This window comes from Crocodylus siamensis, chromosome 3 (genome assembly GCF_052110815.1).
Source record: "Crocodylus siamensis isolate JL-2025a chromosome 3, ASM5211081v1, whole genome shotgun sequence".
NCBI lineage: Eukaryota > Metazoa > Chordata > Crocodylia > Crocodylidae > Crocodylus > Crocodylus siamensis.
In genome coordinates, this window is record NC_143397.1 from 59,403,538 (window position 1) to 59,414,570 (window position 11,033).

The 11,033-nt window shown below is 45.2% G+C and overlaps 1 long non-coding RNA gene across 1 annotated transcript; it reads right to left on the minus strand.

Annotated features, from left to right (window-relative positions):
* Positions 1-674: 674 nt before the first annotated feature.
* LOC149868310 (uncharacterized) lies at positions 675-10,743 on the minus strand. Its single transcript, XR_016440971.1, has 3 exons — positions 10,509-10,743; positions 9,095-9,340; positions 675-737 (listed from the first exon to the last, which is right to left on the minus strand). It is a non-coding gene; the product is annotated as an uncharacterized LOC149868310 (long non-coding RNA).
* Between the last annotated feature and the right edge of the window lie 290 nt (positions 10,744-11,033).

Here is an 11,033-nt window from a genome sequence, read left to right on the forward strand (position 1 = left end):
CGTGAGGATGCTGCCTGGCTGGGGCAGTACTCCAGGCTCAGGGGGCTTCCCTCTCCGGAATCGGCCTCCCTCCACGCTCGGCACAGATCGAGCACGGCAGAGCCATCCCCGGTGCAAGGGCCTGGCCGCGGGAGCCCCCTGGAGCCTGGGAGCAGCCACCGCAGCTGCCTCAGCCTGCCCGGGTACCGGCCTTGCCTACCTGTAGCTCCCCTCAAGGGACCAGGGCTGGGGCAGGCACTGCACAGAGCCGCTGCGCTGCTGGCTCGGCCCTGAGCACCGGGGACCAGCCTGCAGCTGCAGCTCCCACTCGCAATGTGCCCGACACGCACAGAGACCAAGCAGGAGCCCCCCTGAGCCCGGCGACCTGCCCCAGCCACACAGCGTCCCTTCATGGGTCGGGTGTCTGTGCCCCATCCCCGCGGAGCTGCGTGGGCTGGCTGGACCCCACCTCCGGTGCTGCTGGGCCCCCCGCTGTGGCCCGAATAGCAGAGCCCTGGGGCAGCCCCCGCTCCCCGCCTGACACCAGCTCTCCTCCGGCTGCAGCCTTCCCAAGGGCCTGGCCAAGCTAGCCTGCCCGCGTGACTCCCCCGCTGCCTGCTGCTCCCTGCTCCTCTCTCCCTCTCCCCCCTCATTAAAACATGCTTATTAACAAGAAGAAAAATTCACAAATACAAGGCAGTTCATGAAGTTTTATTTATTGTCATCAGGTTTTGAATTTTTAGAAAGCCTGGTATTTCCTGTAAAAAAAGGAGAAAAAAGCAACATTAATGATTTATCAATTGTATTAAATATGCAGGGTATCCTGCCATGTACCCCCTCTGCCTCAGTTGTTGTGGGGGTTTTGTTTTGTTTTGTTTTTGTTTGGGGTTTTTTGTGGTGTGCCGGCACTCCGGCACTTTACAAGGTAGACATTGTGGTTTTCTTCAGCACTCAGGCCAAAAAACATTGCCTACCCCTGCCTTAGAATAATAGAATCATAAAATGTTAGGGTTGGAAAGGACCTCAGGAGGTCATCTAGTCCAACCCCCTGCTCAAAGCAGGACCATCCCCAACAACATAATCCCAGCCAAAGCTTTGTCTAGCCAGGTTTTGAAAACCTCCAGCCATGGAGTTTCCACCACCTCTTGCAGTAAACAAACTCAAAACAGCAACAAATACCCAGTCCGGAAGCATAAACTATTTAGTCTTTTCTGGATCTCTGCAGAGCTCCTTGCAAAATCCAGGCCAGAGTGACTCCTTTCTGTTCTGGAACTGCATTCATGTGTCTTTGGTCTCCCTGTTACTTCCCCATGCAAAATAGGATGTCTTAAATATGTTGCATCCCTTTTCTGAGTAATCGGATAGGGGCTCCTATTACAGAGTAGTTGAAGAAAATTTTAGACCTGGGAATAAGTCTAAAATTTGCCCCAAATAAATGGGCAAGACCTCCTGTGCTGATCTTCTAAAATGATGGCAGTTTCTGTTTCGTTGTAAGGCTACAGACAGTTCAATGGAATCCCTAGATCTAATGGTTTTTTAAATATGATGGTTAACACTGATATGTTGCTGTCTTTGGATGCCAGCAACGTGTCAAAACTTGAAGGGTGCTGTCCTGAAAATCTATCACAGCTTCCCTACTATGTGGATCACCACAACATGATAAACTAGCCATTTGGCTGGCACTTCAGACATATTTATCTCATCATAACAAACTAGCTAAAGTATTAATCAATGTAGCAGTAGCATAGCTAGGGAGGGGTGACTGGAGCAGCCACCCCAGGCGCTGAGTGAAAGGAGGGGGATAATAAAAGCCACTGCTGCTGGAGCTGAGCAGTTGTGCTGGTTGTATGACAGCTGCTGGAAGTCATGGCTGCCCCTGTGTGTTGCAGCTGCCCTTCATTGGCACCTGGCTGCATTGTTACACGTCTGTAAGGTAGAATGGACAGAATGATGGACTCAGAAAATGACAGGCTAACAGAACTACCAGAAAGTCTGTTATCAATATTGTGACCTGGAGAGAGGCTGGCTGAGCCACAGAAAGTAGAGATGATGGTTGCATCCTTTTGTAGGTTATCTTATATAACACAGATGTTTCGTCACTTTTTTTGGACAATCTCAGTAACCTAAATGGAATTAATTACGATAAATAAGGCTGGTTAAAATTTGGAATTCCGTTTCCATAAAAAATCCCAAAGTTACAAATTGGCTCTGTTCTGATTTGGCATAAAAGACAAAAATGTCAACATTTCCCATGTAAAGGGAATTCCAGAAGGAATTGGAAAAGGAAGTCAACTTTTTTTCTATATGACTTTAAAAAATACATTGGACAACTTCTTGTCTCTACTCTCAGAGACTCCATCTATTGCTCATGACTTTTCTAGCAGATGAGGGCAGCCAATGGAGACCTTAAAAGTCAGAGGTCCCTGCTGTGGAGTACCATAGTAACCTACGGCATTTGTACACGATACGGGGGTTTATTTCTCCCTAAATTGAAGCCGTGTTTTTTTTAAAACACGGCTTCAATTTAGGGTGAAGTAAACCCCTGTGTTGTATACACCTGTGTCAGAGACCTATCCTGTAGGGCTGTTCTTCAGTTGTTGGTTTGCTTTGGTTGCTGGTTTGATTCGGAGGAGATTTGGCCTGATTCAGTGGCTGAATCTCCTAATCTGAATTGAATTGGGAGACCAATAAAAAGGTCTGAATTGATTCAAAGCCTCTGAATCAATTCAGAGGAGATTTGGACAAGATTCAGAGATTCGAGCAGTCCCCGCCTGCTGCCATAGGGATCTGGACCTGGGGTCCATGCCATTAAGTAGGGGGTGGGAGAATGGGGACTGGAGGAGAGGGGAGGGGACCATGGTGGGACCCGTGCCAGGCCCCATCTTTGGCCTGCTCCCCCAGCCCCCCTAAACACCCCATGACCACCACCCGCTCTCCCAGCCCTGTCAATGGCTGCCCCACATGGCTCAACCCCAGCATCCCGGTACTTCAACAACAAAAAAAGTCTCATACTCACAGGTTGCTGCAGTGGCCATCAGGGCCTCTGGCGGGTCATGGCAGAGCCCCTCCATGCAACATGGGACAGTGTGGGGCAGCAGGGATCACCCCTCCCCACCGCCTTTCTGGGCAGGATCCTGTGAGTGTGGGGCTCTTTTTTTGTGTGTGTTAGGACCCTGAGCCCCGGCAGGGCAGCCATTGCTGGGACTGGGAGAGTGGGCAGGGGTGGGGCCTGTTGGATTTGGAGATTTGGCCGATTCGGCAACAACCAAATTTCTGAATTAGATTTGGCCGAATTGATTTGGGACACTGAGTCAAATCACTGAATCAAATCACTGTTCCCTGAACTGGCTGAATCCAAAGCAACTACTAGCCGCTTTGCACAGGTTTACTATCTTTACCTGCCTCTCCAGTGGTGGAAAGGGGAGAGCGAGCTGCTGGCAGACAGAATCTATTACATATGATAGCTTTTCATTAAGAAAATGTATTAATAAAGGGCATGTATGCAACCAGCACCTGGCATGAGAATTTTCATTGCAGTTTTTGCCAACCTGGGTCTCAGCTGTAGAGCTGTATTTCTGGGACAGGAAAGCTAGTAGAGTGGTGGGATCATGGTATGACTTGTGTAGCTCCAGAACTGCCAGATAATTCAGCACACCTTCCTGGACTTGGGCAAAAAGCTTGACCCATCCCCCCGATATCACAATATAGTGCCAGTAAAGCCCATACCAAACAAATGTAGGTTGCTATTGGAATGAAGAAATTGGCTAGTCCAGACTTGTACAGGTCTTTGACATAGCTAAGGCAACTTAGGGGTGGTAGAAGCAAAAGAATGAGATGCCATACTGAAACTGGTTTGACCATGGGTTTCAGTCATAAATAATAGCTGGTTTGCAAAGAAAGACTTTCCTATCATGCATCAGGCTATAGATGGCATACATGTACCCATAGTCTGCACTCCCAAAGAAGCCAATGAATATGTTAATTGCAAAGACTCTTATCCTCTGGTCATACATGGTTTGGTGGACCACAGGAGAGAGTTCTTGCATGTAAATATTGGTGACACATGCAAGGTGCCTGATACCAGGATTCAAAGGAGATCAGGCATGTACTTGAACAAGCTACTGAGATCCAATTCTCCCAGTGTCACGATCAACAATGTGGTATAGATATGCACTTACCTTCTCTGGCTACAGCTTATGAAATCATGTCCAGACAACACTGGCCAGACAGAACATTAAATTACATTCCAAACTATTGTAAAATTGAGGCTGAACACACATTTGGAAGGCTTATGGGAACATGATGCTGTCTCCAAAAACATCCGGATGCAAGTACTGATTCTGCTCAGCAGAAGGCAAGGGAATTAGGAATGCCATGTAAGCTGACATAGCCAGCACATACAGCAAGTAACTGCCCACCTGCCAGCACATTTTAGTTCAGGGAACACAGTGTCTTCTGAGCTGCCTCAAACACAGAAGTGATTGCAGTAGAAGGCTGAAAAATTTGATTCATTCCTTTCTTTCAAATGCTAGAAATGTAATTCTAGCACAAAGCTACATTTTGAAACCTTTTATCATATTTGCTACCCCATCCCTCCTTGTTTCTAAGATTGGCTATACAAAGGGCTGTAGATGGAATGTTGTCAAGTAAACACCAAAACATGGAATCATAAGTTCATTTTTTTTGGCTTGTGTATTAAAAATTGCTTTATGAAGTTTCTGTGTTCCAACGGACAGCAGTATGAATATCAACAGCAAGGAGGGGAGACTTGTCTAAGGATCCTGTTTAACCACTCAGAGTTTCCTGTCTAGTTATGAGATTGGTCATTTCATCAAGGATATAAACATTTTGGAGGCCCTCAGATGAAAAAAAGTTGTGGCATAGTCAGTGAAACTGCACCATCAAAGTACATGCAGCAGCTTTTGAAAAGCCTTGTGCCCACACAACACATGTATAAATGGAGGGGCCTTGTTAGTTCCTGAAGGGGTCCAGCCTGGTTGGCTCTGCTGACTAGCTTAACCCATCATCTGGAATTCCTGCTGCATGAAAAATTTGCAGTCATCAGTTCCCAGAAGTGGATCAGATGAGGATTAACACTGATACGCTACTTAAGGTAACGGTACTTTCTCCTTGCCCTTACACAGCCCCTTCTCATAGTGCAACAAAATTTCAAGAACTCATGATGAAAGAAGAATCAAATGGTCTCTGAAGCAATTGTACATGGTGTGAGGTTTTTCTGCTAAAAAACAATCTACTCCCTGCTCCCCCCACAGGCAAGAATAGACTATTGACTGTACACATTAACAAGCTATGATCTAAATGCTTCAGGAGCTAATTGTTATTTTGTGGCAGCTAAAATATCCCTAAAACTGGCCTAGAGATGCCCCTGGATGTTTGAAGTGTAAAAACTTCTTAGAAAAGAATTATAAGCATTCTGTACACAGTTCTGCTACAGCACCAAAACATTGGCCTATTAAAAATCACAGAAATCAGACAGTTTAGATTGTGGCCATATTTTTTTTTCGGTTAGACATGGGGTTAGGTCTGTACAACAAGCCACTATGCAGGCTTCTGGTGCAGTTTCTGCCCTAAACAAAAGCAGGTTGTACCCGTACTTCCTGACTTCACCATCCTTGGCCATGCACACCTCCCTCCCTCTTCCTCTCCCCTTCCCCTTTCCTTTCCCAAAAGTAATAATGAAAATAGCAGGTAGCACTTATCAGTCTGGAACTGGGTATTATACACTGATGGGGCCACCTGAGGTCTGCCAAAGCCCTCAGAAAACTCAGAGGACATCCATCAGTAAAGACAGTGTCTACTGCAGACTGCTCCAGAGTCTCCATACCGGGAGCTACTTGCCTCAACTCCTCAGAGAAAGTGAAGTCTCCTTTCCCTATGATTATTCCAGCAGCAGGCAGATGAGTGAGGACAACTGACTTGATATTAATGGCAGCAGCAAGTACTTCATCAGATTCTTTGTAAAAGAGGTATGTCACTAATGTATTTACAGACTGTTGTGGTCTTTCATTGAATTACATTTGGATTTGATGAGTTTTCTGTCATGACACTGAGTCCCTAACTGGTGGATGTCAGGTACTGCTGGATCTCCTTCAGGCTGCAGCTGAAATAAAGAAGCTTGACCTTTTCCACATGTTGACTAGAATGTTCCCGTGCTTCTGAAGCCAGCTAGCTCTTCACTGGGAAACTAGATTGGCTTCTAAGATTACCTGGAGAGGTGGTGGAAGCTCCATCCTTTGAGTTTTTCAAGACCTAGCTAGACAGAGCTTTGGCTGGCATGATGTAGTTGGGGATGGTCCCACTCTGAGCAGGGGGTTGGACTAGACAACCTCTGGAGGTCCTTTCCAACCCTCATTTTCTATGAGTCTGTGTGCTGCAAGACGGAGCAAAACAGTTCTGACCACTCCAGAAAACTGATAGTGTAACCCTTAAAAAGGTGTGTGCGTTGAAGGATGAGGGAGGCTAAGAGAGAGAAAGCGCTTTTGGGCAAGGAGCTTGGTGTGAAAGAAGCTTTACATACTGAGAAAAAATAATCTTTTTCCTGTTCTTTCATTCTTACTGTGTCTAGGGAAACAGGACTTTGTGCATTCTTTATAAATAAACAGCATAACATCAGAGAAATGCATATCTATCTCATTAGTTTCTCCTCCAAGAACTGACTACTTGCATTAAAATAGATACGGATGTTGTCAGAAGACAGGTGTCTGCCTTACTTCTAGAACAAATGTGCTATTAAAGGTAAGAAGTTTTGGACTGGTATTACATAAAAGTCAATTTATTTCTGAATCCTCTGTTTCCCATCCTTATCATGACATATCAGTTCTTAAACATGAGTTTCTGGGAAAGTGGAAGTTTAGAAAACCTGATGTAAGAACTAATTCATTGTACATCACTTGGTGGAGTCATTGTTGGATGGGAATTAAGCTATAAAGCAGCAGCATTTTTGTTAGAGTATCATTTGAGGATATTTTTGTGTGTGGAAAAAGCAATTAGAAGAGCAAGAAGGTTAATTTATTTCTTCTTTTTACTTTTTTGGGAGGGTTTACAGAAATTGTATATGAATCTAATATTTTAATTTCAAATTAAATTAAAATGACTGCTGAACTTTGTGGAATATTTTTTCTTGTTCTATTGTATTCACTCCTAGTCAGTTGATTTGACTGAGCTGTTAATGTCACCTGCAACATTGTTTCATTGCTAATTTCAGTGCTAAGGGATTAATTCTGTTCTTTCACATACCTGTGTCCCAGCATGACCTGCCAGTGATCTCCATTGCTGCCTGCAAGCATCAGCAACATAGGGACAGATCTTCAAAGCCTCCCTCTTTCCCCACACTCTCTCCACCAAATACTCTCCCACACCTTCTTGATCTCAACACTAGTGGTCTGTCCCTTTCAGTACTGCCCCCAATATCCTACAGACTGCAGACTCTTCTACCTTTGCTTGCCTATTCTCTTGTCATACCGCCAGTAGGTGATTTTATATCTGCCCCATGGTATCTTATCTTCTTAAATCCTAGACCTTTCTTATACCTTACACCTCCATTCCAAGTAACTCCTTTCTACGTCTAGCCCCTATTTCCATGCCTCTCTAGCTTGCAAAAACACTCTGCCTGCATCTCAAGACATACATGTTAGCCCTTCCCCCTTTCCCTCTCCACCACTGTTTTTTTCCCTTCTCATATGCTGCATCTTGTCCCAGGCCCTATTTTAAATATCTCAGGGTAGAGAATATATCTATTTATTGTTATCTTGTAAGACACTCACATATGTTGAGATGCTGTACTAATAAAATAGCAATAGATCAATGGGAAAACTCCAGTTGACTTCAGCAGGCAAAGAGATTGGGCCAACCTATGTTTTTTTCATTCCAAACTATTTGCATAAACAATTGTAGATCAGAAACAGAATCTTGTAAACTACATCTAGAAATTTCAAAATGGGGTCCCAATCCCACTCATATTAAAATCAGTGGAAGTTTTACTCTTCATTTACCAGTTCAGAGCAATACAATGATGTATTTGTAACAGCCTAGGTTTAGTGCCTAAGCAAAACGTGCAAAACCATTAATGTGTAACAGTTACACAAATTAATCTGTCTTGTTTACTCAGGCAGCTTGCCCACTGCTTGTTTACATGCACAGCATTAGGAAACCCCTGGCTTTTCTTCCAGATTCTGCTATGGGCTTTGTGTAAACCATGTCACAGAACTGTTGTGTCTCTTTTGATTTACACATCCATGTAATCATAATAATGAAAGTCTCTTGCAAGGAGGTTGGGAGGCTTACTTAATAGTAAAGCCTGATTAGATCTTTAGATGAAAATCTGTAAAGGAATTAAAGGGAGAGATAATATGGTAGTCAAGAAATCTTAATATATTCCTGCAAAGTAGGAATTTGATATTTCTTTAGGGCATTGTTGATTTGTTTGTAAACCTGGCATATTGATGGATTTAAGTATCTCAATAAATTGCATGCTCTATGCCATATTCAGCATATGCAATTTAGTAAAGGACTAGGTAAATCACGATTTTTGTATAAAATACTAATGTATTTGACCTGCAGCATCTCACCGTTCAGACTCATCATGTTGGTTAAAAGTATGTACTATCCAGCTTAATGTTTCTCAGGTTTTAAGATGTAGTCTATCTAATACTTCCTGGAGATTTTAATCAGCATAGTTAGAATTTTTTTATTATGATACTGCATTTTAAATAAACATTATTGGAATCAGTGTACCATCATTTGAGAACTAGTGATTTAGTGCCAAACATGAAATCTCTGATACTGCTCTGGTTATTTAGGCACATCTTTCTGTAAAGGTAATTCACCCATGAGAACTGCAGGTGCTGTGCATCTCTGAAAGCCCAAGAAATCTTGCACCAGGCACTAAAAAGCAGTGTCAAATAATGACAACACATGAATAATAACCAGCCAAAATTCATGTGATACAGGTAAAAACAGGAGGCAAATCTGGAACCTTAGTCCTGCTTTTTCCCCACAGAAAACCCAGTCATTCTAGACATCACACTGAGAATATGCACTGTCCTATGAGGTAAAAAAATGAACCTATCTATTAGGACAAATTTTTAAAGCCTACCTGAAAAGGCCACTGCAGACATGTTTATAGGAAAGAGCCATGCTGGTGTGCTGCCTGTGCCTCTGAGTTCCAAGAACAAGCCTTTCCAGCACTGGCATCCTGATGTTCCCAATTTGGTCTGTTGTTCTGTGTCAGTTCGTCATCTGTTTGTCACTTGGCCCACAGTAATGTGTGTTTTGTAATCATTGCATCAGGGGCTTCCACTGGTGGTTTCTCGGAAATCAGATCTGAATTGGCATTCTGGGACTGGGAAAGAGAATTACAGAAAAAACTAAATGAAATTTCCCTGAATTACATCCGAACTCCTGCAAGTGATGTCTGTTTAGCAAGGTAGATTCATACTTCCAAGGGATCAGGCATGTTCAAAACTTGCAGCCTCTCTCTATTAGGTGCATGGCACTTTGATTAATTTGAGGGGGTGGTTTAAATCTTTCTATTTTGTCCACTGTCATCTAAACAGTCATGTATTATTGTAAATAAGAACAATGTAGTGGAATCTATTTCGCTTTTTCAGTATCAGCCAAAAGCCGTGGGTTTTTTACAGTACTTAAGGAAAGGAAAAAAAATGTTAATATAAAAGACACAGCACATTTGCCAGCTGAATTGTTCATGCCATGAAAGTGCCACTCATAGTGAATGCCCACACTGAACCTGGTCTTTCAACCCAGCTACCCCCTCTGCCTGAGGAAGGAAAAGTGGACTTTGCTCTGCATGAGGCCCACTGAAGGATTGTGGTACTGCCTGTGGGGAGGCACTTTTATCCAGATCCTAGTAATTTTTTCCCCCTAGGTATGAGCTAGATACAATTTAGTTCTGTGTTCAGCCATAACTTTAACCCTGGCTTCCTGCTGTTCAAAAAAGCATTTAGACTCTGGGGCAGTAGTTTTCAGCATTTTTTTCATTTGCGGACTCCTAAAAAAATTGAATGGAGGTGCAGACCCCTTTGAATTGTAAGCATGGGTATGCACATGCTTTTGATTGATCATAGTCATTTTTGGGAAACCCCCTAGACATAGTCTGTGGATCCCTAGGGGTCTGTAGACCACAGGCTGAAAACCACTGCTCCAGGGCAAACCTGCAGGGTCACCAAAGTCATGGATAAGGAAATGAGCTGGTGGCCTCAGGGTTTTCATTTCTGGTGTGTGTGTGTATATGTGTGTGTGTGTGTGTGTGTGTGTGTAAGTATATTATGTGTATATATGTGTGTATAGTATGTGTATGCATAGTGTGCATATGTGTAATGTACGTGTGTGTATAGTGTGTGTGTACACTGTGTGTGTGCATGTATAGTGTGTTATTTAGTTAGTCGGGGAAGGGGCACCCGCCTCCGGGCTGCGCACTGGAGCAGCGCTCCCCCCCACTCCGGCAGCCCGCGGCAGAGCAGGGCAGGGCTGGGCCGGACGCGACTCCTCACCCGCGGGCTCCCGCACTCCCACTTCTTAGCCGAGGCGCGGGCCCGGGGATCCGGCCGAGGCCGCGGTCTCTGCAGCTGAAGGCGCCGGGGGCGGGGGCGCGGCTGTACTACGCCTATGGCAGGCTCCGCAGGGTGGGACTGGGCGGTGGCAACCTCTCCGCCGCCTCGTGGAAGAGATAAAATCCCCACCCCCGGCCCCTCAGACACCCGCTAGTGCCTGCCCCTGCGCCTGCCCCTGCCCGCGTGGTTGACTGGGACTAGCAGGTCCCCCGGCCCGGCCCCAGGAAGCGCCCACGCGCTGACCGAGCCCAGCCCCGCACGGCGCAGCCGGCTTGCGGGTGCTGCGGGGGCCCAGTGGGCGCAGCCTTGCTTGCCGGGGACCGCCTGGCGGAGCTGCCTCGGGCCGGCCACAGCTCCTCTCTACTTCCAGGCCAAGTCAGCACCAGGGGGGATTCAGCGAGGGGGGGGGGCACTGCAAATCCTCACCCTACACGAAGCATCTTCAAAGCACGTGTTACTATCCCT